Source organism: Anopheles arabiensis, chromosome 3 (genome assembly GCF_016920715.1).
Source record: "Anopheles arabiensis isolate DONGOLA chromosome 3, AaraD3, whole genome shotgun sequence".
Classification (NCBI taxonomy): Eukaryota; Metazoa; Arthropoda; class Insecta; order Diptera; family Culicidae; genus Anopheles; species Anopheles arabiensis.
The window spans coordinates 31,584,042-31,610,972 of record NC_053518.1 but is presented as its reverse complement, the minus strand read 5'-3'; the positions used below and the strand labels follow the sequence as shown (position 1 = coordinate 31,610,972).

The window sequence follows — 26,931 nt, the reverse complement described above, 5'->3', positions numbered from 1 at the left end:
GATGACCGCCGCTGCATAGAAGGCTAAGAAGAGTACATCTACCTCTCTTCGGAGGTGAAACACAAAGGTGGGTGCGAAGATTTTCCCAAACGTGGTGTGAAAGAGATTTCGGAATGAGTTTTAATCGTTTTACTAGCGTATGAAGTGGTGCGCAGGCATCATTGATGTACCTGTGCGAAGGGAACTACTGGTTTACTTGGCCCGGCTGCTTGGGTGGAATGTGTCGATCTCATTATCGATTTAAAATTTAAAAAGCAAAACCTTTTTGCTGCAAGAACACGCGTGCGTTCAAAAAGTCCTCAAAAAATGCACATAAATAGTAGGAAGAACTTTACCCACTGTACGCTGTGTAGCCAACACAATCAGGAATGCCTTAATTCCCATCGGCCAGGGACAAAATTAATTATTTGTACCACCCTGCGCAACGATGGAAGAATCCCTCTCTTCCTGTGACGGCACAGATGGCTGACGAAGCGTTCGTTTTTTTTCGCCCCAGAGAAATCCCTCGAGTTCCGGACAAGTGCAAACTACTTCCCCCATTGGTTCGTCGGATGCACCTGATCTCCTACAGCTCACATCAGCACCCCTCTAGCAGAAACGGGCACAGTTCCGCTTCCGATGTGGTCGTCCAGTCGACTCACGGCGTAACGTAAAATCGGAACAGATTTGCCGGCAATAGAATATGAATTACACACACACACACACACCACGGCAATTGGGTTTTAAGAGGGGTGTGAGTTCATAGGATTGTTCCCCCTCATTCTGTACTGGGAAGGAAGAACGTGCTGCGCACAACCGGAAGGACGACACTTTTGCAACAAACACACGCGGGCATCGAGGAGGGGTTCGTTGCCTGCTGTGAAAAAAGGGACGCGCGATTACTTTTTGCCCTGAAAATTCCTCTCCGGCCTACTGTCTAATAATAATAATAATAGTGTTACATGCCACCATTTCGGTGGTTTTAACCCCTGGTCGTGTCTTCCCCCTTAGCCGGCGCGCCATGTGTGTAATGTGTTAAGGTAAGATGCCTCTTTTTTACACGCATCGGTAGAATATTGTGCTTCTCTCCCTTCTATTCCCATCGACTATTCCACGAGAGTTGCGATATATTTCCCAATGCACTTGCTGCTGCTTTGTTGGCGTGCCTGATTTTGGGATCTGGGAGGGATAATATTTATCGTAAGTCAGTGCCGTCGGCAGGGGGAAAATGGGCAAATTTTAACACTCAACTGGAGGAAGGTTTGGGTGGGTGGGTGCGCATTATTTATTGCCGGCGCAAAACATCATTCGGAACACATGTGAAACACAACTGTCCAGAGAGAGGAGGGAAGCGTGTTGCGACACACGGCACGGGGTGATGACCAACGTTTGCCGAATCTGAATGGCAGCAAAAATTGGGAAAAGTTTGAAGTTGGAAGGGAGAACGATATCCCCTTTTTGTTAATTGCAGATTAGTGGGATGCGGTTTAGATTACATTGCCATTCTTGCTGTAAGATGGGCACATGGAAAGATAAGGCCTACAACAAAAAGCTCTATTGTTTGAATGTTGTTTTTCCCTTTTTTCTTGAAGTAAAAAGCGGATGATCGCTTCGGTTTTTTTTGGAATTCCTGGATGCGAAAATTCTTGGAAAATACACTTGACCGTTTTTTGGAGGAAAGTTGATTTGCTGTGAAACACATCCACTGGCTAGCCTGTTAAAGTGGTACGCATACACATGAGCGTGTGTCAAGCAAAGTCATCGCCATTCCTGGAAGAGAGCTCTCCAAAAAAAGCGATGCGCGTACATTGTAACACATTTCGTCTTCCTTGGACTGTTCAAGTTCAAAGAAACAGCACACACCATCGAGAAGAGAAGGTCACAAAAGGAAAACACCCATTCGGGAAGGGCCGAAATTCAAACACAAATTCAACATAAGCCAATACCTCCGGTCTCGAACCCTTGTGTGTGGGTCGTGTCCTTTGCGTAGAAAGAAGAGCGGCATCGAAGGCCCTTCGTCTGATGCACGCACAAACAAAAGGAAGTCAAATTCCTTGAATTATCCCGAGGGGTCGGTCGAGAGGTCCAGAATGATGCCGCCAACTCTCGGTGACTCGGTTTGGCAACCGAAATATGGACCTCTGGAAATGCACGGATGCACTGTGAAACGTCTCTGGTTGAAAGAGCAAAAAGTACCTGAGATATAGGGGGTACTGTGTGCCGCGCTCGCGCGTACACGATGCATTGATGATTGTCCGAATCGAATCCGGGCTTCTTTTCGACCCTCCGATATCCCTCGACGGGGAGTCCATCCGGTTTAGAACACACAACAACAACAACATCAAAATCCTACGACAGACACCAAGGAGGCTCTCTCGGGGCAATCGGAGGATTTTTACTGCATTTCTGGAGAAATAAAACTTCCTTTTGTTTGACACGAGGAGAGGGACACGGCTGACTGTCCAGCAAAAAGGTGAATTATGTGTGGAAGAGGAGTTCCCGCTGTGGCGCAAGAAAACCCATTATAAGCGGCCATTTTTCCCACCTGCGAGATCGGGCGTAACCAAATGTCTGTAATGGCGTGCTGCGGATGTCATTTTTTGTTTTCTATTCATGTCTCATAATAGAGACTGTTAAATGGCGAAGAACACTGGGACCACTTAGTGCCTGGTTGCCTTACACACACGGGTATCTACGGTCAAGTCACCGCTTGTCTTCATAGTTCCGAAATTCCTGGTAAAAGTAAAATCTAAACATCATCCCTGGAGGCTGGACGGGGTAGCTGTGCAAGAAGATTGCTCTGGACACGCTCTGGATGCTCGCGTCTCAACGGTGCACTTGAACACTTAAACTAACTTAGCCTCTACACACCCATGGGTTAAGAAGCTCCCACCAGAGGGAGACAAATGGGGTCCGGTGGAGCACTGGGGAGAGAGCCTGTCATAAATCAGTGCTTCCATTCTCGCAATCATCATCTCGTGTGTGGAAGCTGTGCGACGCTCGAAAGCCAAGCGGATCCGTAATCTAGTGTCCGGATCTTGGACGGAGTCGAAAAATGTTAATGCCCCTGCGGTTGGAGATATGGTGGTACCGATGATGGAGGAAATCTCTGGTGGTCAGTCAACTGCCGAAAGTTGTCTCTACTTCTTCCCCTCAGATGTTGGTTCCGTTTGTCTGCGAAGAAGAACAGTGGGAATGGAATAAGAATCCCTACTGCCGCTCCTTAAAGTGAATAGGTGAAAAGGTTCATTAGACGAGGCAGACGAATTACGACGGTTCTGGTGTTCTTCTTCGGACGTTCCAAGCAAGCACTATGACGAATAGATGGAGAAATCTTGGGCGAGTGATGTCTGAAAGCGGCGAACCTCGTTGAACTCCACGCGGGCTTGGAGTGTGTGGAACTGAAATGAAAAAAAAAAAACGGTGTAGATGATGACCATTAGAATATTCTATTCTGTGGTCGTTACCACAATACACCACAGTCTCCCGTTGCCCGAGTTCTTCCACGAGGGCGTCGCGTCTTGAACTTCCTCCCAATTGGATGGGGTCCATTTTTGGGGAGGAAGATCACGCCGAGATCTCTCGTGAGCTGGTTGTGTAGGTCTTCCTCTGGCACATTGCTCTTTTCGACATCTTCCACAAATTTTCTGGGCCTAGGGATTGATGCTAGCAATGTATTGGCTTGTGGACGTCCGGGAGAAGCGGCCACCACGCCACAACTCACTGTCACACAAGTGTCTCCTGCTGCGTTTGTTTAGGAAACGTTTAGCTGCTCGGATCGTGGCGAGATTTTAAGTCACCGTCGCCAGATCATCATCCTCAAACTCCTAAGCCTCAGTGGAGGTGAGAACGTTGTTTGTGTATTTTTTTCTCCATTTCATGCTCACATATTGAGAGAGTTCCTCTGCTCCATTGGAATGTCACCGTTGAAGAATGGCAAAAGCCTTAAGGTCGTCGCGGATGTGTTGTTGTTTGCTCCTCTTCGCCACATCACCGCTCTGACTCTGATCTTCCGTGTGCTATCCGGGGGAACTCTCGGTAGGCTGCGCATCAGCGCCAGATTCGGTAGATGAAATGGGCCACAACCGGTGGGCAGAGGAACCTGTGGTACGGCAAAGCAGTGCCAGCAACCCATTCTCTCCCAGTATAGGATGTCCCCTGCTGGGAGCGTTTTTTTTTTCGAGCCGTTCTTCTCCTCGTTGCCTCAACGCTTCAGCCGCGCTGTTGTGCGCTTAGAAGAAAGAAGGTGCGTAGCGAAAGCATAGCAGCAAATTGTGCTTGTGGAGTGGAGCACGCATATATATAAATGGGGAGGGCGAAAAGAATTAAGGCGCGCAACGCATCAACGTGTCCGCTTGGCGCGGCCTCTGGTCCCAGGGAACGAGTCCCGGAAAGAGATATGCCTGCCCGCGTGTGCGCGCGCGGCCTAGATGAAGGCCGAAGCAGATTATCACGGATGCTGTGGAGGAGAAGAACAACAACAACAAAAAAACAGATCAAAGCCCCAAGAAGAAGCGAAAGAGCGAGAGAGGTCAAAAGACTTACTGGAGAAAAGGTTTTTACGAGCATTTATGTTGTGTTTTTTTTTCCTCCAGTTTTCATCCTCTTCCTATTTACCTACCTCTTCGTCCCTTGTTTTGTGTTTTGGAAATGAAAAAAAAAAAACGGAAAACACACCAAGAGTAAATCGGTTCTCTTTTGCTCCTTTTATCTGTCTGATTTGTTCCTCCTTTCTTGCGTGTTTTGATTCGCTTTTGCGCCTGCCTTTATCTTTCCTTTTCTTTCGTGCGTTCTGGCGTAGTTTTTTTCTTCTGTCGTTTTTCATGTCTTCTTCCTTCGTCTTCTGTTTCTGGACGCGTTTTTTTGTTGTTGTTTTGTTCTCATCCTCATCTTCTCAATTTCCTTATTACATCTTTTGGGCTCTTTCGCTCTCTCTGTGGGTTCTTCTTTGTTGTTATGCTTTGATTCCTTTTCCGCTCGCTTCCACCCGCCTATTCCCCGATGGTTGTCTTCGTCGGCATTTCCTTTCGGGTATTGGTGCTTTTTGTGTTATTATTGTTTTTCCTTGCACACACACACACACAGACGCACCACGCACACCCGCATTAAGAACGATGAGGGCCAATTTTTCGGTTTCCTTTTTTTTTCGGTGTGGTGTACACGCTTTCTTTCTCCGCTGTTGTGTGCGCTTTGCTTCGCCTTTCCTTCGCTCCATTTCTTTCCGTCCGTTCGTTCTCTCTGCTGGCTGTGTTGCGTGTGTAAAAGCTGCGTTTTCTTTCCCTGCCCTTCTCTCTCTCTACGCTTGCTTTGCTCCTCATTTGATATTTCCTTTTCCACAGCGAGCCTCGGTGTTTACGTTCGTTCTTTCTACCCTTGTTGTAGTCTTTCATTTGTACAGGTTTTGCTGCTCCTCAGTCAATCCCACCCGCTCCCCTCTCCAAGCGCTGCTTGCTCTGTTGCGGGAGATGAGTTCACTGTTTAGAGAGGGCAGCACCAGGAAATGGTTACCACCATCACCACCGGGAACCCTTTTACTCCCTTTCCAGCCCCAATCAGTACATTCCTTTCTCGAAGAGAGGTGATCGTTCCAGCAGCCTTCTCTCCACACACACACACACACACACACACACACACACACACGATCGTTACGGTCCATTTTGTTTGGAGGCTCCCATTTTTTTCCTTCCTCGTTCGGCCGCTGCTTCCTTTCCAGCATCTTTCACTTGGAATTTTGTACCTCGTCTCTCTCTCTCCCCCCGGCGCGTTTCGGCAGCGATTGATTTTGCCATCGAGAGTTGCGTTTTCCTCTCCAGCGGAGGGTTTCTGGAAGGGAGTAGAGAGGGAAAGAAAGAGAGAGAGAGACAGTGAAGGAGATCCACTGAATCGCGTGTTTTCATTTTTTGCCTCCTCACTATGATTGATCTTTTTTTTTTGCTTTCTTTTATTTTCCTTCGCCCCTTCCATATAGGGGGGGTGGGAGGAAAGGTAAAAGGATCGTAAAAGGCCACTGCCTGTGCGGAATTTCGTTTGCTCTGCTGCTGCTGCTCCTACCCCCAGGCGGGGTCGGTTAAACACACCGATCCAGGAAGACGGAAAAAGATTCTCGATTGTCCAGTCGGGGGTGGGGGGGGGGGGTGGAGTTTGTGCGTGTGTCTTTTATTTACCTTCCAAGGGCTTACAGGGCACGAAGAGAGAGAGAGAGAGAGAGAGGGAGAGTCACCCGCGGGAGGTTAAGGTGTCCCATCGCGACCTCTCACAGCAGCCAAAGTTTCGGTGGAATTGAGGTTGCTGCTTCCCGGATCATTTCTCCCCCAAAATCTCGTCATTCCTTGAGGGTGAGAGGTGGACAACGTCAGGAGAAAGCCCGGCCGGTCGCCATCATCGTCCAAGAAGGGTTTGTTGTGTGTGGCTGTTGCAGTGAAGGGGGAAGGAGGATGTTTCCATCCTCTGTGTTGCGTTTTCCACGACGTTTCGTGCGCATCTTCTAATCCAACCGGACGGTGCGACGTGTGTTTGTTCACCAGGAAGGGGGTGGAGTGGGTGTGTGTGTGTGTGTAGGTAGAGAAAGAGCTAAAATTTGAGATAATTTTAATTGGTTTCAAATCGCTTCGTTTCCCTAGGATTTGTCCGGGTTCGTTGCTTGTACTCTTGCTGCTTTGTTCTTTGTTTTCTTTTTACTGCGACGGCCAAGGGGGGAAGCGGGAGAAAACCGAGCTCCACCCAGAGGACAACGACACAGAGTAAAAGGTGTGTGTGTGTGGATGCCGGTAATCCTGAAGATCCCCAGTCGGTTTCTCCACCACATCATTATGGATCGGGTTCGTCGCTCATTACTTTGGCGAAGGAGAATTAAAAAGACAATCAAGGCAAAGGAAAAGATTCCTTGCTGCTGCTGCTGGTGCTTAATATTTTGGAATGATGTTCCTATTTTCGCTCCCTATTACTTCCACCGCCTCTCCCGCCGCTTCTTAAGGCACCTTATTATGCGTTAACATTTCTTTCCCTTTTCGGTGGGGGGGGGTTTATTACTCGTTCTATTCCGTTTCTGCTTCTTTGCACACACACACACACGCACACGGTACGCTGCACGGGTTTCTAATGAACGATCGTTCAACCACTTCTTGATCTTCCACTACTCGGCTAGAGTCTTCTGAGCGCGCTGCTCTTTTCTTTCCGCAAAGCTTCCGCGCAGCGCTCATGATGACCTTTTGAACGTGTCTAATCTGTTGCTGGCTGGCTGCTACATTTATTATCTCCCCCCTCCCCCCATTTCCCCATTCTACTTCTCCTCTTGTACTACCTACCAGTTCGAGAGGATGAGGCTGTGCTCCTGTCGGAAATTCGTTCCTGTGCGCTCGTACACAACACAACTCCGTAATAAGCGCCTCACGTTGCTGCGCCCAGCATTAATTGATTTGCGCCTTTTTGCCTCATGCGCCTCTGTGTGTGAAGTCGTTGTTGCTGCTGCACGTACAAAACAGAAACCAGAACGATTCGTGTTGCCTTCTTGCCCCTTAAGCTTGCTGCGTGTTTCCGTGGGGTTTGTGAGCGATGGTCAATTTTGTTGCTCACTTTCGGCAGTGGTGGTTGTTTCTGCTTTTAAACCCAAGTTCACTGCCCTTGCCCTATCCTTCTATCGCAGCACGGTGGAGCGGCTGACGGGTGTGTGTCGACGCGAAGAAAAGGGCTCAATCAGCAGCCATCGTCGAACGCCGAAAAGCATAATAAAAGCTGTCGTAATAAGTGAACACATGAACACACATATACACACTCCCACAAAGTTCAATTTGTATATACAGACACACACACACTCACACAGTGGCTGGCAATAGAGCATAATCGGCAATGCGCCGCGTTCATAAATTGGCACTGGAAAAGAACGGATGGATTGGTGAGGGTGGTGAACACTCTGGGTGGGGAAGTACCGTACCAAAGTCAAATGGAAACCCTTTTTTGATCGAGCGCAAGGGGGGCAAAAGCACATGCACGCACAGAAACACACACACACATGCACACATGCACAATGCAGGCAAAAGTGCATCGTTCGCCGCTTTTCCGCGCCGCATCGATTCTCCACCGCCGCCTTTTTCCTGTGGTGCCTGTGTGTGTCCGTCCGTTCGTTTATTATGTGTACGTCTATATTTGAGCTTCATGGTGCTCCCCATGCCCGCCTGTTATTCATTGAAAAAACAGTTGTTTTCCCTTTGGTGGGTACGCGCGCGCTCGAGTTCTTCTCCTCCACTCCATGGCGATGTACGCGCAATTAATAAAATTACAACAAAATTCGCTGATTTTGCAACAAAAGCAAATTCGAAAAAGCCGCCACCGCCACTACCGGCGTGATACAATTTGTGTGATGGGCCATGGAGTGGGAAGTTTTGACGATGGTGGGTGGTGTGGTGGTGAAAAGAGTTTTCTCTGTTCATTGTAAAACACAAAAAAATCGTTGATCTATTTTTTGTTTTGTTTTGAAGTTCCTTTTCGTCCCGCGTACACACCACCACCACGCGTGTGTGTGTGTGTGTATTTTGTTCAATTTTAGGTTTTACAATGCAATTGGAAGCTCGCGCGCGCCCCCCAGCGGGGCAGGTCTTTCCTCTCGGTGTCCCTAGACATCAATTTTCGACATCGCGCGGGAATAGTGCCTGGAAAAGGGCTTTTTTTGTTGCAGTGTTTGTGTCCCTCAATCATACATAGAGCAGGCAGTGCAGAGAGTGCATCATAGATTGTGTGTTGTCGGTTGCAGTGACTGCTGCAGGTACACTAACTCGCGCGCCCCTCCCGTGCTTTTCTGTATTTTATTACGTACGCACCAAAATCATATTTCTGCCACGCTTGCACTTGCTCCTTTTGGGTCGACACACACACACACACATACAAAGCATTATTTTATATCGATATTTGTTTACGTCGGGTTGCGAAATGATGAAAACGTGTTAGGCGCTGGAATGGGATAAACAACCAACACCCCCCAACCGGACAGGTTGCAGCAGGGGCGACCTTCAACATTTGCCCAAACCACACACACATACATACATACATGTACATCTTTTGCATATTTCCTAGGTAATGTAAGACCCTTCATTTGGGGGTTTTATTTTAAAATGTTTTTGCAACACACATTCTAGCAGCCACTTAAATAAGTAACGCGTTGAATGTGTGTTGAAGTGCGCAAGATCCTGGTACGCAAAGCCGCCTCCACTCGCATGCGCCACACAATCAGCTGTTTTATGAGCTCTTTCTTTCTTGGTGTGTTTGCTTTTTTGCTCCTCCTTTTAAATAGGGAGCGAGCGCGAGATGATGATCCGGGCGCGCGCGAGCTGCCCAACGATGAAGATAAGCAAATTCACTTTCCTCTGCTCTGTGCTGCCGATGGTCACTCGGAGACGGCGCCATCGTCTCTGTACACTTGCTCTGCCGGTCAAAGTTCGGCTTAATCTGTGTTTTGGGTGGGACATTGTTGGGAGTGTATTGTTTTTGTATTCATTTTTGTGGTATTTTTTTGGAGGAGTAATAGTGAACGCGAGAAGCTTCACTCCATTAAATCTTCTAACGTATTCCGCCCTTGCGAGCGTGTGTGTGTGTGTTTGTGTATTTGTTTGGGAGTCTCACGAGTTAATAGTGACTGTCCTTATCACTGCACTGGAGAGTGGGGTGGTGGTATGTTGCGAGAGACGATTGTGTTGTTTGAAGCTATCGCTTCAGCCTCTTCTGTCGTGCTTCCTTTTGCAATACAAATTCTGGTTAATCAGTGCTTTCGACCAAGTGGGCAGGCACACACACACACACACGAGCTGATCCGGTAAGAATAGGTCGAGAAAGCCTTTACGACGGACGAGGGGGTGATAATCCTTCCTTGCGTCCCCTTAGCTTCCACTCTCTCCTGCTAACAGTGTAATTAGCAAAGCACTCGAAAGCACTCACTGTGAATGTTTATCGCTCGCTCTCTTCTTCCTTCAACATCCCGGGTGCTAATCATCGGTTTAATCTTAAGCCTAACCCCTCCCAACTAGCAAACTTCCCTGAGCACACGACCGGTTGAGAGACCACAACGAAGGGCGGGGTGCTGATAATTGTGTGTGTAATTTCTAATCCTGCTCTTGTCGTGCGCTGAGCGATTTTAAATCCCATCCAGTGCAAATGGATGGAAGCGTGCGCTCGCGCACGTTAGGGAAACCTGACGATACTACTAGACCGATCGTGTCCCGGTGGTTCTGTGTTTCTGTGTGCGTTTCAGGCAACACCGGAAGCATCAAGATTACGCGATGCGTCTACGCACGCCGTCCCTACTTCTTTGCGAATCACCACAGCCAACTTCTAAGGGGGGGGGCACCAACCTGTCTCTGTGTGTTTACCAACACCTTATCTTCGCCGCTCTTCTCCAAATCGTGGTTTTACTTTTATTCCTTATTGTTGCGCTCTGATAAGAAGGAGCAACAAAAAAAAGCTCGTGTCACACCGGACGAGCGCGGACCTAACGTCCGCTTATTATTAGTTTTTTCTCTCTTTCGTTTATTGCAGCTATTATGTGTGTGCATTTTATTTTATCAGTAGTAATGCCTTCGCGATGGCCGGAGGTAGCAGAAGGGTGTTAAAGCTCCTCTTTATAACAGCAGCTCTCTGTGTGTGAAGTACGCGCGCGCTTGATCCTCCTGCACGCCCCCCCTCCCGAAACGACACAAACGGGAATTGTATTTTGTTTTAATCTCGCAGTTTTTTTTTTTCACTCCTGCACACTGACACACTACAAAGTGACATGCATTGTTCCCTACTCCAGATGCGCGTGTGTGTGTGGTAGTAGGTGCTTTGCAATCGATCAACCCTGAGACACAGATAACGGACAGCAGCGAACACCTTGTGCCGCGTCTTGTATTTTGACCCCGCGACGCGAGATGCCTCTAACATAAGGGGAAGTAATTAATCTCCTAATTGAAGCGGGCATTGAAAATAGAGATACTGTTGATGATTGTTGGACAAGCCGTTTTTTTGCCTATTGCGGCGTTTTCCACCCGTTACAACACACACCGGTATAACACATCTCGTTAGGGATTTCGTAATTTCTAGCTGCTACCACATTTACCATTGGAGAAAGGATAGGCAAAGGTTACTGACTTTTCAAGGCTAATGGGAGGCCCTAACCTAACCCCTTCTCTACATGGGAAGACATCGATCGTGAAGAGTTCAACCGGGAGTAGACCTTTTTTTCTGAAAACTCTTTCTAGCGCGGCGCCGCGCCCTTTCTTTTGGCCGATCGTGGCCCCAGTGCCGAACTTATCTAAACCTCTCATCTTCTTCCCTTCACAACCGTGAAAAGAAGCTTTAAATATGGAGGTAACGAGAAAAGAAGGCAAGCAAACAGATTAGCCGGCCGCGCGCGCTGCCGCAATGCTTTGAAGTGTGGTCAGCTCTGCTTCTCTAACGCCGTCTAGGAACCGAAAAGGCCAAAAATGTTTGGCCAGTTTCTTTCGATGGAAAGTTGCGCGTTGATTACAAGGGAGAGCGAAAAGCGCGTTCTAAGTTCCTGATGATGCTTGTTTTTTTTTCGTTGCTGATGATGGATTAGAACTCTAAAGACGAAGAAGCGGGGGTTGAGATGAAGCAATTTTAACGAGCCTCTCTCTCTCTCTATCGTAACGAGTCGGCTTTTTAGCAGCGAACCTTGTTGGCGTGTAATTAAGCAGCTTCCTATTATGCGAGGCGCTCGGTAGTTGCTGGAGTTATTTTTTTCCTCCCTTCGATAGTTCATTGGACGACGATCTCCCTCCAAACACGTGCGCCTTTGTACATAATCGGGTCTAAAGTGTATGAACTACAAAAAAAATAGTAACGTTAATCAACACATTGACCATCGAACGAAAAAAATGAATTTTACCTCTCTGAGTACCGGGAAGACATCCACTGGAGAGACCCGTGCAGTAGTTTTGCTCCACGTGGCAGTTGGACGGCTCATGAATTCCTGCACGTTTTAGGCGACCCCAGACGCACACGACGGACGGCGAGGCGGCCCCTATTAGGAATCGCCTTTAATCCGTAACACCGGGAAGTGGGCCGGCACAGAAATCCTGCTTCCTGCCCTGCCCTCCTCTATCCGCCAATTGGACAAACAATTTGTCACGTAAATAGGGCGTCGGAACGCTTACACGCGCTCTCGCGCGCGCGTTACATCGATTGTCTGCTGGGGTTAAAAAATATGACCATCATAATAAGCGCTCACACACGGCGACGGGCGACTACTACCCATCCTGTACTTGTTTGTACATTCCTCCTGGGGATGGGTGAGGGTAAGGGCTGGGATGGGTGAAGCGGCAGCAATCGAAATTGTCACGCATTCGGTATGTTCCCCCCATGGGAAGAGTGGCAGTAGCCGGCAGCAGCGCCCGTTTTTTTGTTAGATAACGTCAAGTGGCGATAACGCGCGTAACGGATGTGTGTAACGCGCACACAGAGTGTGGCGGCGGCGGCTGCACAATGCAACAGGTAGTTTGTGTGTATGTGTGTGTGTGTGCGTGGTGGCTCTCGCCATTCAGTCGTTCGGTGTTCACTACACGTGCGTTTGACGTTTCTCTCGCTCTTGCGCCGGGTGAGCATTTTTTGTGAGTGTCCCAACCCCCCACCCCCACCCCCGGAACATCAAGATACACTCGCTCGTTTGCTCTCTCGTACGCTCATGAGTCGGCGGCGTTACCTATACATCTTCAACCTCTGCAGCCCAACAGCTTCCCTTTTGGATGTGTTTCTCTCGTGCTTGACAGTCAGACGTCACAAGAGGGAAGGGATGGTGTTAGTAAGCGGGGGGGGGGGGGAGGAAACTGTCGTTCTTGCACGAACTTTACGACACTTCCGAGTTCGGCATTTCTAGACGAAGACGCAAGACGACGACGAATGGCGTACGTACCGCTTGTGCGTGTGTGCAGTTCAATAGCCTCTCGAAATTCACCTTGCACGGTGGCGGCATCGTCGTCCCACACACAAACACACCGGAGTGGGGTGGGGATTTTTGTTTCAGTGCTGATCGGAGAATTAACTTGAACACCCGAGGGGGGTGGTGGAACGCGTGCAACAAGTTATAACGGGGAACCGCGAGTTCCGTTTCGGCCTCAAGGACGACCGCTGCGAACAGACAAGACAGCGCTGTGAGGAGGAGGAGGGATGGCGCTGACAGAGCGACCGACAATTGTGTACGCACGAGGATGAGAGGGGAGGGGGGGGTGATTACACCGCGGAAGAAACGGCGGTGTCGCACGGTTATGTCAAGCCCGAGCGGCGCGTCGGTTAGAAGAAGCAGTAGTGCCAGGTAGAAGGGGGGAAACTGTGTGTGAATTCCGTTTCCTACTGGCGTCTATCAACACACAGGGAACCAAAGGGGGAGAATGGAGGAAGAATTCCTATCGGATGTGTTTACGCTTGCTGCTGCTGCTGGTGCTGCTCCGCCGGTTTAGATCTTTTCGACAGTTGAAGACACTATGATGGATTGAAGGGGGCAGCGTGTATGTGTGTGTGTTCAAACAGCGCAAGCAGGGAATAGATAAAAACGTGTTGCTATTGATCGCTGTGATTTACCAAACGCACGCACCTTACTTTTCACACACACGGACGGTGTGGATGGTGTGGTGGTGTCTTCCAATTACCAATACCTCCCCAATCACTTGCCTGCTGAACCGGTTGACCGGTTAGAGGCGGGGAAGCACGGCAGCAGCAGCAGCAGCAGCAGGAACGAGTTGATATTTATAATACAGTTATCGAACGGCGGGAAGAACGGCCGGCAGGTCAGTGTGAGAGAGGCACACCGGCACGACACGCCGTCGTCGTCGTCGAGAGCCATTTTGATTACTTCCTGCTCCGGCGTTGTGTGCTGCTGTGCTACTAGCGTTCGCAAACTGGTTTCGCAAACACAAGAACGAACGAGCGGGGCGAGATTGTGTGTATCGCGCGTTCTAAGTGCGTTCCGCAGTCACACAAACACACACACACACACATAGAGGCTACCAATCATCTCGATCGATTGTCGATCGGGCCCGCTGTTGTGGCACACTTGGTGGTGGTGATGGTGATGGTTGCGTATTCGTCATTCGAAACCGGATCGAGCAGCAGCAACCGAACCCCCAGGAGCCGTGTGTCACCACACGCCGCAGTACTCTCTCTCTCTCTATCCTGGGTTGTCTGGGGACCGTTGGCGTGGGACCCGACGATTACTAATTTGCGCTTCTCGTCTTATCGCGTTAACTCAACAGTCTGAAGCTTCTCAAGCGGCTCTGCTGGCTTTCAAGAGCGATTCCACTTGTGTTTACTCACGCCGGTGATGGATGATGATCGTTTGCTTTTGTGCCGTTTTTTTATTATTTATTATTCGCAAGCGCCATTATAACGATCATTAAAGCGCAGACGGAATCACGCCCAGACGATCATCGATTCTTGTTGCTTCAGTTCTTGATGACACGCGTGATGCTTTTTTCCTGTGTAAAGATCATCTTTTGTGACTAAACGACAAGTGTGACTTCTTCAAATGAAAGCCTTCTAGCAGCAGCCACCTCATGGGCTGTGTGTAACGCAACGAGGAACCAGAACCGTGTGTAATGCTGGTGGCTGGCTTTGGTTTTGATTGGTTAAGTGGGGGCCTTTTTTGTGCCTGCCTTTTTAGCTAATCCCCGCGCATTTCAAAACAGGAAAAGCAGCGGCGCGTGATGGTGTGTGCACTGTGTGTGTGTTGTTGGGGGGAGTTCGTGCCAGGGTGTGGTGTGTGTTAACCGTTTGCCGTTTGCTGCTGCTGCCGCCTTTGCCGGCAATTTCCGCATTCGTAATCTTTCGCGCGATTCACTTACGGGGTTTGTACGAACGGGTTGTACCACACACACTGAAAGGTTCGTTCGTGTGTTTGTTTTGATAGTTCAATTGAATGAATGTACTTGCTAAACAAAAAAGTGTAGTGAGAGGTTTTTTTCCACTACCTTCATCATCCTTTGTTGAGTTTTAATCGTTATAAATATTATTGTTAAGGTCTGAAAACAGTCAAAAAGGGGCTTTTTTAATCAATGTGTGTCATGATTGAAGCGCAATCCAAAGGCGGTTTAAATATTTTCCCTGTTTCCCAAATTACTCTGCTTTTAAATGTGTTTATGTGTGTGTGTATGTATACACTTGTACTACGTGCACTGATTGTTCCGTTTTTGTTTGTTTGTTTATATGCCATTTAAGCGTGATTTGAACGGGGAAGTTAATTGTGGCGCAGATTCGTCTTAGCCATCCGCGAACCGTTGCCCACAGAAGAATGCTGCAAACCTGTGCCGACTATGTGTGTTTATATGTGTGTTTTGAAATTAATTACATGTTTCACCTTGAACGCGCGCGAACCATCCGTCGTTGCGCGGAACAGGGACGAAGAGCAGCAAAAAAAAACCATCCCCAAATCTCTCGCGCGCTCCGTTAAAAACATCTGGCTTTTTTTTCGGTACAAATGAGACAAGTAGAATCAACAACAACAAAAAAAGTCTGCTGCAGTTAATTTCCGTATCCGGCTCGGTTGGATTGATGAAACGTAAACATTTGATGGATGTGTGCCAACAGCAGCAGCACCGGGAGAAGAGCAACATGGTGTCCCCAAAAACGATGTTACGAATTCTTGCGGTTTCGCTAAACGTGGACGCCTTCAGTCGCTTATTCGCTTGCCTCCCCACCAAAAACACTGCCGCCGATATATTCTACTCACTTCTAAATTCAATTCGTTTCCTTCTCGTCGCTAGCACGGAATGGAATTGCGAAGTGAGTGAAGTGAAAAATGTGTCTAATACCACTTCGGCGACCGCAAACGCGCACACACAGTCGTCGTCTCTAGCCTGCGTTTGTGTGTCGGGGCACAGGCCTTTACAATGCCGGATATGCATTTGCTGCAATTTATACAGTCGCATTCGCTCGCTCTTTCTCGCACTGGACTGCTCTAATGTGCATGGCCTGGTATGGTGTGTGCGGCATGCCTTCCAGCTAGCGCGCTCGCGCACCCGGAGACATGCTAATTTATTTATGCTAATCACTCTCGAACGAAACCCTTCGGCCCACTTGGGCCTGAAGTGCGCTCACTAGCCGAAGAAAAAGAAGGAGTACGCGCGCCGCAGTTCCTTATGGGTACGTTCTTACCTCCCCCCACGACACACACGGTTCCCTCCACCTATTCCTTTTCCCGTTACGCTGTGGTGGCAGAGAAGGGCAGACGATGATGATGACGGCTAAGACGGCGAGCAAGGGGACCTATAAGTATTAAGCTTAGTAGGTGCCCCCTGCCGTGTCGTTCTGCAAAGTGGTTCACTTCCTGTTTCGCGTGCTGTGTCTAAATCGAACGAAAAAGACGTGGTAGGAAAAAGGGAAACGAAGCTCACACGGCTTCTCCCCCGCCTGGCTGCTAGATTGCAACATCAAACTCCCCCTAAAACCACCCACCCGCCCACGAGAAACCCATACAATCTACGTGGTTTTGCTTTTTTGCCGCCCGTGGCACGATTTGCACGGAAACGCGGAAATGTGTGTTACCTCCTCTTCTATCCCACCCCGTTGCACACACGCGCGCGCGATCACGCCGCTGTTTCTGATGCTCGTTCACCGTCCAACTTCTTGGATCATTTGAATGTCGTCCCCCCGCCCCGCTCTGTGTGTGTGCTTTACTTGGTGCCGTAGAAAATTAAAACGTCGTGAATCATTTGGATTTCCCCTCTCTCGGATGGTCTCGTGTGTTTTTGGGGTTGGGTTGGATGGGGGTTTTTTTTTTTTGACACGAAGATGATATTCCTATTTTATGGTCCTCGCGTGTATGTGTTAAGCCTATATTCCTCGATTCTCACGCTTCCGCTTTTGCCGGTGGGGAAACTGGTTTGCTGAGGGTGGTAAGGAACTTCTATTCCTAACCCTCCTCATCCCACTCCACTCCACAGGCAAAGATGTTCAACTTCGAGCGCGCACGTTCATCTGTACGGCTTCCTTCTGCGTAACTTCGACAGCTCATAGTCAGGAGACAGGAAGCCACATTCCGAACGAGGAAAATGGTAACACACACACAGTCATGGTGGTTTATTTTTAACAGCAAACAAGCAATGATTTCTTACCCACCATCTCCCCTTCCACCCAGTGGGTGGGGGTGGTGAAAGGGTTGTTCTCCCTTCTCGAACGCGCGTCGTCCCTGCCTAGACGACGCGTCCAAAAGAGTCAAGTCCACGTCGACGGCAGCGCGCGAATCATATTTCCGTGTCTGCCGTTGCCCCGTGGTGTGTCCTTCTGCGCCCTCCTGCACATTGAATAGCCCGAGCGCGTTGACTCACCCTCTCCCAGTCCGAGTTCAGGTCCGAGAGGGCAAAAGTGAACCTTCTGCCTGCCTTCCCGCACTACTCTACCTCATATTCCTCCAGAGCACAGGCGAATGGTAGTGCACTCGGCCGGGTTGTTTCTTTTTGTACCACTTTTAATTCTATAAACCATCTCCTCTCCCACCACAACCGCCAACTACCGAGGAGGGTCGCGTTGCGAAATTTGCCTCATCGTACTTGAACTGCATTTTGCTTCCGTCGACGATGGAGATGCATTTTCGCGCGCCATCCAATGCATGAATGAGTTGATGATGCACCGCGTTGCATTCGGTAGGCAGGAAGGAAATATTAAATTAAAAGTAATAATTAAGCGAAGCGAAGACATTTTGATATGGGTGGTGTGTGCAGAGGTACTGTGAGTCTCCACTTATGGGTTTGTAGATGTCGGTGTAAAGGTGTCCCGGACTGCACTCAACCGGGTGTGTAGTGTAGAGCCGCTCAGTAATTAATGTCCCCAGCAATCGCATCTCCTCATCCAGCGCCAGTCTGCAGGGGATTTGGTGTAGTGCTCTTAGATGGGCCACGACTTTATTTTTTTGTTCAAATTATCATTTCAATTAGAGATGTTTGGGGTGTACTGTGCCTTTTTTTAATTTGTGCACGCAAACCGAGACTCGTTAGGGGCGATGCCGACACTTGAGCCGACTAGATGATGATGATGAACAAAATTTGTTCCCCGGAAGCTTAAATACTACCTCACTGCCACTTCTTATTGTAATCACTAACTGGCACTAACCACACACACTCATTTCAACCGCGTCCAATGAGGTTTGTTACCTCTGTCTATTTCCCTTGTGTTCTCCCCCTTCGGGCTTGCTGCAGATTATTTAATTGCAAAATCTCGAGTGCGAAAAGCTTTGCGCCTTAACAAACAACAACTTCTTCTGCATGCGTGTATTCTGATATTTTTTACGTTTTTCGCAATGTTTTAATCCCCATAATTATCTCTCTCTCTTACAGGACACACAACACACTGGTGTTAGTGATAGCGCGAACAGAATTTGGATGTCGCCTTGGAGTTCGTCAGTATTGAAAACGTAAGTTTGGGTACACGTTTTAATATATTAATTTCAGTATTTTAGATAGTTTTAGAAAATTTATTACCTCTCTTAAAAATGTTGACTTACTGAATGAGGTTCGAACTCTGTCTCTCTTGCGTGTAGCGCCGCGTAGTAAGGCAAGGCTCTATTCATGCCATCTGCATGATTGTCGTCTAAAGTTCATTAAAAGCAAGACGCTGCTTCAGAATATATTTTCCTTTCATTGTATTTCATCATTAAAAACCGCTCCACTGTCATTGCATTATGCAGTTTTATGATTTGTTTTGAAAAGCGGTGTTCAATAATCACCTCCCACTCCACCCCAACCCTCCGCTAAGGAGGGCTAACACAGTTTGCCGTTTTTGCCTTCTTCTCCTTCCGCGTTCGCGCGCGCCGATACAAAAACGAAGCTTTTTTATTGCTTGAACGTGATTTTGTGTGTGTGTGTGTGTGTTCCGAAACAACAACATCAGCCAACCTACAAAAAAAACCCACCATCACCCCCTTTCGTACCTTCCCTTTCTCAATGGGGGTTGATCACACACACAGGTGATCGCGGCGTTGACGTAAATAATAATAACGCGGTCTCACAGCAACAACAACGGAACCGCTTGTCCATTCGGTGTGTCTGTTGTCTCTTCTCGTGTACCGTTTTCTTTTCGAATTCGCACCGAGCTGGAGACGCACACCACTTGGCACACTAACAAAAAAAGCACGGCGCACGTGGAACGGAAGGTGGAGGGTTTGTTACGCTTCCGGAAACGCGCGCTGGCGCAAGACATCGCGCCGCGCTTGGGTGGTGGGGCTTGATAGGCAAAACGGTTTTTGCATGAGCGTTTTATGCGCACAACACCGGCTCTCTGGGCTCGGGCCGACATCCGGAACCGGAAGTGTGTGTGTGTGTGTGTGTGTATTTGGCGGGCTTTGTGCCGCATGGAGACGACCTTCGAACCGCACGGATCGCCGGCCCGCCCGGTGGTCCCATTTTTTGTGTGTTTCTCTTGTCCGTTTTGTGCCGCTGGTTCGTCACTTCCTTTCCTTTCTCTTTTTGTTGTTGCTGTTGCTTGGTTTTGGATACCACCGCCCTGTAGCCGGCGGTGCACTTGTGCACTCATGTCCCGAGTCCCCTCCTCCTCCCCTGCGTGGTGTAAAAAGGAAGGCTTCGCGAATTTATATCGCTAGCGCGCGATCTCGCTACCAATAAAACGAATGGCAGCAGTGACGCCGCCGACTGACTACTCCGTCGACAAGAACTTATCTCTTCCGGGGCAATAAATCTTCTTTCACCATTTCCGCAGCCCCCAGCCGGACCTGGACCTGGTGGTGGTGGGATAATACCTGGGCTGGTCGTTTGGTCGGTGTGTAGTGCGGCGTTTGTTGGAGCATGCTGGGGCCACATGATTTCATCCAGATTGGTGTGTGTGTGTGTGTGTGTGTGTGTGTGTGTGTGTGCCGTATTTATTTTTACCTTCACTACCACCCGCCTCCCTTTACCTTGCTCCCTTTTGCTCGGCAACCCCGCAGGGGGTGACCATTCCATGATCCGGAAATGTACGAATATTTTCCGCCCTTTCGGAGGACGACCCCCCTTACCGTCGTGGGGGAAGTCGTCGTCCGTTTTTCCATTTCCGGAACCAGAAATCCCGAATGTGTGTGTGTGTGTGGGTGAGTGTGTGTCAACCTTATGGCCGCCCCCGCGTCGATAGTAAATAATGCGATGAAGCCTGTGTCTGCCTGTGTGCGACGAGTTCATAAATTTGTATTGATTTTCTCTTTCTCTCCTCGCGCGCGCACTTCCGGAAATTGGTCCCGGTTTCCCATTATCATTACGTTTCATGCGAGTGAGCGATTATGTTTGCTCTGTTTTTGCCACTGTGTTCCCTTTTTGCTCTTCACCCTTCTATCCCTCCCCTTACCACTGCTTGCCCAAATTTATTACCGGCCATTTTCATTACCGGTCGTCAATGAAGGGCGGCCGGGGGCAGCATGTGAGTGTGTGTGTCCTCGCGCGATTGGAGGTGTATTTATGGATGTATGTTTTACATGCTTGCTCTCCTCCTCCGCCACACTCTTCCCAGTCCCCACTCTCTCCCTCTTTTCACTGCAGGCCGGTAGGGAGAGACTGGTTCCGGTCGCAGGACTACACAAAAAGTGATCATAAATGCGCGCCCACCATACAAAGGGAAGAGCGCATTGTGTGTATGTGTGTTGATGGCATGATACCTTCCGGGCACCGGAACAAAAGGGCAATCGAGAAAAAGCAGTAATATCAGGCCCCCCGATTCAATACAAATACATACAGGGTGGAAATTAAAATACATAAAACCAAAACTCTTCGGGCAACGGAGTTCGAGTGGGGGGGGGGCTCCAACATGTATCCATAATTTTTTAAAGCTCCAGCTTTGTTTTTGCTCTCTCTCGCTCTCTCACACACACTCTCTCTCACAGCAATATTGTTATTATTCAGTTCGACTAAAACCAAAAATAAAAAGGGGAATCAATACGCACTTTGCCAATATTTCTCGACGCGCTATTGGAATAAACTAAATTGCATGCAAATGCAACCTCCCAAAAGAGTGAAAGAGAAAGAAGGTGAAGGTGCTTTTTGGGGGTGGGCAGTGTATTTATTTTCAGCTGCATGATGCACGAATGCATCGTGACGGCCCTTCCAAACGCTCCCCCACAGCATCACGGTAATATATATGTATCGGTATGTTTGTCGGTGTGTGTGTGTGTGTGTGTGTGTGTAAGTTGGCGTCTTTTTTTGTATCCTTTTCGAGTCAATTTGAAAAAAAGGATGTGCTCTCTGCCCTCTCTACAACCTCCAACATGTCCACCCTTCCCCACTATCGATCCCTCTTATCCTTCGGTCCGGGTTCCATTTCCTGTGCCGTTCTCGTACCGTTTCCTGTGTCCAGCCTTACCACCTCTCTCGCCGTTTCCGGTTTGGTGCCTTCTCCTCGCCGGTCGAATTCATTTCCCTTTTTCCATCCCCCGATTCACTACTAAACACTTCACCCGATGTTGGCGTGTGTTTGCTTGTTGCAATTTCGCATTCACAAAGCTGACATGAGAGGGTGAAGGGTGGGTTTTGGGGTATTGGACGCACGCACACAAAATGCTATGAACCGAATGAAAATCGGACAGGAAAATGTTTATAGATTTAGTAAGAGTAGTAATATCCGGTTTCCTTCGTTCGTTCCTTATGCGCAAAGCATATCGCTCTCCAAACCCCCCCCCCCCCCCCCCCCCCTATAGAGCAGTGTGTGGTGTCGGGAGGACGTCAGCCGTTGGCAATGTGTGTGTGCACCAGTTTTTGGCAAAAAAAAAGAAGCAGGGAGCCAAAATTAAGGAAATTGATTTTTGATCTTGTCCAACGAAAACGATGGCGAGATGAGTGAGTGTCTGTGCGTTTGTGTGTCTTTTTTTTCGTCTTTTATTATCATCATGCTGCTGTTCGCTTTTACCCCTTCGTTTTTTTTGTTTTATTTCCCCCTTCTCCTCGTCTCTTCTTCTTTCTGTTAGTGGCTGTCTCTGAACAAGCCGAGAATGCACATTGCCGTTGGGCAAATTCTTGCCCAATACCAATTTGGACTGCGTGTTCCAATTTAAAAAGAAAAAGGATGAAATGAAAAACCCACCCTCTCTCTCTCTCGCTCTCAACACTATCCCCTCGGTCGGCCGTGTCGTGTCTGCTACGACGGGAAGTCTCAAATTATCTCCCGTCCCTAAAAGAAATGAGGCCACGGCACTGGTGTGTTGTCCACACACTCGCGCGTGCGGCAGTAGATAGTGGTGGTGCGCCGCCTGGTGTATTAATTAGGAGAGCCAAACGCACAGGCAGACACAAGCACCACACACTCCGCTGGCGTTCTCAGCCCCCATCCTTTCCAGATTTAGAGTTCGGCTGCTGGCTGCACACCCGCGCGCGCACTCTGGCCAGTCCAAAAATTGAAATATTAACTTTTATTTGCTATTTCCGGTCGGGACGGGATTGCTGCTGCCCTTTCTTGCGTCTTTTGGCGTCGAACCGGGATTTACCTCCCTCTCTCTCTCTCTCTCTCTCTCGGGGCAATAACAACTACAACCAGTTGACCTCGGGAACGCTCTCTCGATGCGACACCCGTGATCGACACCCGTGGGGAGTTCGACAGCGCTTTCCGGTCCATTAATTGCCCCCAGGCTGCGACCCCCCCAATGCGCCGAACGAGAGAGAGAGATGATGCTGTGTGATTGCTATAAAGCCACGAAATCGACCGCGCGTGAGTTCAGGGAGTTTGGGGAACCTTTGGTCGTATTGACCCATCCCCCTTCTTCTTCGGTTGGCGCGATTTATCTTCCATCCGGTGTGAGAAATTCCCCGGATGCGAACCCCATAGCGAGCCGTCTCTCCTCTCTCTGTTTGCACCTTTGCTGGCCTTTGGGGGCCGATGTCTGGCTGGTCATTAATTTTACTGCCCGATGTTCCCTTCCCACCCACTGATCGGATTGGTTGGAGGAAGAAAAAAATGACGCAAATTTTTAGAAAATTCTTCTGGGTCATGTTCTCTGTTCGGGAGGGGAGTGAGTGTATGCCTAACAGGAAGATCACAAATTCCAACCTCCGAGGTCAGGAAGAAGGCGCCCGAGTGTGTACACCTACAGCTCTACACATTCCGTTGTTTATAAACAACTGCCCGGTGAGCTGTCAAATAGAACAGGCAGGGAAGAAGAGGGATGTGGGATCTCTACCGCGAAACTATTTGTCTTGGGCGGCGTGCACGAGAAGAGCATTGAAGGTCGATTAGAAATTGGAACTCGTCGGAGACGTGAAATAAATTAGCGCTCCCACAAATTATAAGATTTGGTTTTGTTTGGGATTCATTATTACTCAAATTAATCCCGATTGGAGTTGGCATAATCATCGTACCTTACATCGTCCCATTGCGTAGAGCTCCATGTAGCGCAGCACCCGGGATATATGGAAGGTGAATTACGTGATCGCCGCACTCTTCTCCAAGATGTGTGTGTATGTTTCCACGCATGCCTCACAAACCGGAAAAGCAGCACACCGTCAAGTCGATCGGTTTGTCATCGGGTAATCAACGTCGTTATACCTCACCGAAAGCAAAAAAAACAACCTCCGAAGTGTGTCTGACGACTCCCGGTGGTTGAAGTGCAGAAGGAGGGAGTGTTACTTAATCGTGTTATATGAATTTTAAAACGTTTGACCGACTTTCCAGCGCTCCGTTTTGCGCGCTCTTTCTTTATTTCGCTCTCCGCGCGTTGCGTTTGTTACGGGTGCGTGTATGCCGTGTTTCTTCCGCTTTCTTCCAGCGCTCTCATCCCCAACCAACCACCTACGTCTTATGAAAAATTGCACCTTTTTTTTAGATTTGTCTTCTGTCTTGCCTCCTGCCCCCGGCTCATGTCTCGTAATCAACCGACGAGACAGGAGAGAGAGATAGAGACAGAGAGAGGGGGCTCTTGGGGATGGAAATGGTGGCACAGTGAGTAAAGGTAATCAAGTAACCACGCAACAGCAAACTCCAGCGGAACTGTGTGGAGCACTATTGAAGAAAAGCCGACATCGTGACGTAATGGGCGGCCCCTCTCTCTCTTTACCACCACCAACAGTACGATCGTTGGCGATGATCGTGTGGTGTGTGAAAGGGAGAGGGTTTTGTTTCGTTTTCTTACGGCCTGTGGTCGTCGGGAGATGAAATCTGCCCACAATGTGTGTTGGCGTTGAGGTACTACTACTACCAGTACTCTGTGTGTGACGTAACACTCTGAGGCTCGAAGGGAAGTCCAAACGAGCCCTCTACCCTCTATCCAACAGTTACTGTGGCTGCACCTCTATCTCGATGAAATACACACGGCGGAGACGCCAAGACTCAAGCTCACGTTCAAGCGGAACTCAGAATAGCTCACAACGACGTCCACCCGTCTGGGTTAAGGCGCAGCGCAAATGTCACACAAATCCCTCTACTATCTTCCTAAGGCTCATAGTCTCAAAACGGGATTAAGTAACCTTTTGTTGTGTACACCAAGCACCAGGCATAGCTTAATTTATTGAAGTAACAATGATCCTCCAATGCGCGAGACATGAAGATCCGGGAATGATATGGATGATGGGGGCCACGCTGCGCGAAATGTGGTGCGACATTCCGTGACGCATTTCTATCCAGAGCGGCTTAGTAGGGGGGGTCATCGTTTTTCTCTCCTGAAGGCCTAAAGATGAATACAGCATTGTTGTGTTGACATCAACCCGCTCTCAAATCCAAAGGTGTCAGCTTTTTAAGTCCATTTCTTTTTTCCATTCTTAAATGACAAGAAGAATGCCAAACACACCTTCTTCCTTTCTTCACAGTGTGACGAAATTATGATGACAATTTCGATCCATTTCGCTCCAACTCGGAACGAGCGAAAGAGGCACACAGATAAGACCATTCTTTCAGGCTGATCTGACAGCACGCATCGGAGGCCCCAGCTCAGAATGCAGATAGATGGATCGTGTCATACCGCGTGGTGTCTACTTTGGGGTGGAATAAGATTGTTGTTTGCGCTCAGTGTTTGACAGAAGCGTCTGACAGCGTCTATTTCGTTTCACAGTTATTCAGCGCTTTCCTAATTTATTTTGAAGGAAGCAAAAGAGTATCCAACAAACTATGTGTGTGCGTGTCCGTAAAATGCCCCAGCAGACACTCGGCATACATTGTTGTGCGGCTTTCGCAGAGGATTAAGCGTTTCTCCATCATGCCGACGACGACCAAAGCGGGGAGGATCGATGATTAGTCACACACAGCAGCCAACCGGAAATGAATAAGCCAACTCTCCTCTCCCCACACACTCATTCGCACACACAGACTCCCGCAGTCTCGTCGTTGCGTCATGATCCGCTCGTTGCGGCTCAAGTAATCGACCCGTTTAGTGTGTGTGTGTGTGTGTAGTGTGCCTGCCCTAGTTTAATGGGCTACGCGATTGAAGCGTTTTAATCGGTTAATTTGCGCGAGCGAGATTAATTTCCTCTTTAGGAGAGAAATTGATTTTTAAAACGCCTTATTACGCCACACACACATTTGGCTTTTTTTGCTTTTCGTTTGTGTCGCCCTCAGGAGTACACACACCTGTGCGTTATTCATGCCCGTGCTGGTGGTCAATATTCCCATCGGAAAGCAGATTTTGTGTCCCCAGAGATGACAGAAGGTGTCAAAAGGCGGGCTTGTTGTGTGTGCGTGGATGGTAAAGGGCATCTCTACCTGTAGTTTGCCGTACAAATGGCAGCGTGGCACACACTCACGTTTACTTACACGCGAGTGGTGTAGTGGACAGCGGTGGCGAGCGAGATGAGCCGTTTGGGTATAGGGGTAAAGTGTGTGCCGGCGGCGATCGCGTTACGTCACGTCGACACGTCGACTTCTCCAAGCCACGCTGTGGGAACAAATACACAGCGTGGAGAAGCTAAGTTGTGCGTGCGCTCGCCGATGCGGTACCAAACACAATCTCTATTCATCTTGCGCGCACATTCCACAACAAGGAAGGGATGTGTGGGAGGAGGAAGGGCTGAGATTTGTGCGTGTTTTTTTTTTCCTTCTTCTCCAGTACGTACATCCCACTTCCAGAAATGTGCGCTTAAAAAGCAAACGCGCTCACAGGTTGGAAACGACAGGAAAGCAAACGATCATTACCATTCCCTCGTCTCTGGCTTCCTTCATGTTTCGTTGCTGTGGTGTGTGGTGGGGAATGAAGCAAAATTGTCCAAAAAATAAAACGGTCTCATTCCCCGGACACAAGGGATCGTTTTTTTTTTATTACGGAGAGGACACACAAGGACCGACATTAACGACAAAATATTATTACTGAAACAACGGATGGATGGACAAAATCCCATCCCCTACGAACCCGAACTCCCGATTGGGGGGACCTATCTCTCTCTTTGGAGCTTGCTTCATTTCACCTCCAAAACCCCACCCTGTTCCCTCCGAAAGACGGAAAAAGACCCACGAGACGGTGGCAGACACACGGGAAGCAGGCAACAAACACTCGCACTGACAAGGGAAGAAGGAAAAAAAAGCCAAATCCCCCGCGCGCCGACTTAACGATATGCAAATGAGATGAGAGATCGTATAAAGGTGGCGTAAGGTGTGGTGGTGGTGGCGGCGGGTGTGGTGGCAAACGAACGGCAGCCGCAAACATTTTTAAGGAAGTTTAAGCCTAAACGAGTAATGGTGGATGCTGTTTAGGCCGAGCCCCAGCATAACCAACACGTTTTACAATCTGTTCTGTTCCGTTTCGTCTTCCACCCTGTGTAAAAAACTCTCGCGGGGGGGTTGAAGGGAAGGGCAAAACATCGTCGAGAGTTAGAACTTCAAACACAATCGGTGATGATCGTTGAGTTGAGTTCCGCGCGTTGTGAGAACCCTCCCCCCGATCAAGAGACGCGCGCGCGATCCACGCAATTCAAGCGAGCACACACCGGAGCGAAATAGGTGTGTGTTGTTGGCACACCGCACTATCATCTTCCATCTTTCCCCACACCCGCTTCCTGTTGTCGCTTCGTGTTCCTGTCTCACCCACTGTTTCTA

The 26,931-nt window shown here is 48.9% G+C and overlaps 1 protein-coding gene across 9 annotated transcripts in view; it reads left to right on the top strand.

The window, feature by feature from the left end:
* LOC120900428 (ets DNA-binding protein pokkuri) overlaps positions 1-26,931 on the top strand; it is a 46,176-nt gene that overhangs the window by 5,788 nt on the left and 13,457 nt on the right. For all 9 annotated transcript variants that reach the window (XM_040307413.1, XM_040307404.1, XM_040307406.1 and 6 more), the window contains exon 3: positions 18,285-18,361. The gene's annotated coding sequence lies outside the window, so the exon portion shown is untranslated. The remainder of the gene's footprint in view (positions 1-18,284; positions 18,362-26,931) is intronic.